The following is a 997-nucleotide window of genomic DNA, read 5'->3' as shown; positions in this document are numbered from 1 at the left end:
TGTTCCTGATTGATGATGGAGTCCATGTTAGAGGAGACTATCAAAATAAAAGCCCAGCTGTGAAAGTCTCTGAGTTTATTGTGTTTTAAATATTTTGTTTGTGTCTCTCAGGACAGAAATGGTAACCAGCTGCAGGAACGCACCTTAAGCCAGGTAAGGAACATCTTCTGATCAGAGATCAGCAGGTACATCTTGATTCATCGCGCTACCCAGAACTCAGCCTGGCTGAAGTCACGTGGAAACCCAAGTCTTTATTTTGAAGACAACATGAGAGAATTAAACTCTAAATAATCAATAAAAACAAAAGCTCTACTAGAAACTGTCTTTATAATGTCACCAGTTCATCACAGTGTCTATACAAATACAAATACAAATACAAATACTGTGTTCCGGCTGTGTTCCGGCTGTGTTCCGGCTGTGTTCCGGCTGTGATCTGGCTGTGATCTGGCTGTGTTCCGGCTGTGTTCCGGCTGTGTTCCGGCTGTGATCTGGCTGTGTTCCGGCTGTGTTCCGGCTGTGTTCCGGCTGTGATCTGGCTCAGAAAAGACATGAGGGAAACAAAGATGCAACTGAATGAACTGAGATGGAGGCAGTTTTTGTCCAATCAGAGCAGTTTTTAACAGTTGACACCTGCCCTCTCCACAGGAAGTCCGTCAGCGATTGGTCAATCTGAGCATCCAGCTTCATGCCCTACAGGTCAGACAGCAGCATTGACCTATTCACTATTGTTGTTTACTCACCACAATAATTGTTCATTTACATCTTTGTTATTCATATAATGGGGATGATGATGATGATGACGAAGGCCTTGTGACTCACTGACTCCACCCCCAGGCTGCTGTGATTCGGCAAGACTCGATCCTGGAGCTGTCGGTCAGTACAGGCCCTGCCCCCACAGTCAACCAAGGCTCCACCCCCAGCCCAGCCCCCGGCCCTCGACTCAGTCGGTCTATGTCGCGGGACACGGGGCTGGATGCTGGCGGTGAGGCGCAGCTGC

The 997-nt window shown here is 48.0% G+C and overlaps 1 long non-coding RNA gene across 1 annotated transcript; it reads left to right on the top strand.

Moving 5' to 3' along the window:
- Window positions 1-103: 103 nt before the first annotated feature.
- On the top strand, window positions 104-987 carry LOC147819583 (uncharacterized). The gene is made up of 3 exons (XR_015436785.1): window positions 104-153; window positions 646-696; window positions 835-987. It is a non-coding gene; the product is annotated as an uncharacterized LOC147819583 (long non-coding RNA).
- The last annotated feature ends 10 nt before the right edge of the window (window positions 988-997 follow it).

Source organism: Seriola lalandi, unplaced genomic scaffold (assembly GCF_002814215.2).
Source record: "Seriola lalandi dorsalis isolate HSWRI2012SDOR001 ecotype SW California unplaced genomic scaffold, Sedor1 jcf7180002052087, whole genome shotgun sequence".
In the NCBI taxonomy this organism is placed as follows: domain Eukaryota; kingdom Metazoa; phylum Chordata; class Actinopteri; order Carangiformes; family Carangidae; genus Seriola; species Seriola lalandi.
This window is presented reverse-complemented; position numbering and strand designations above follow the sequence as displayed.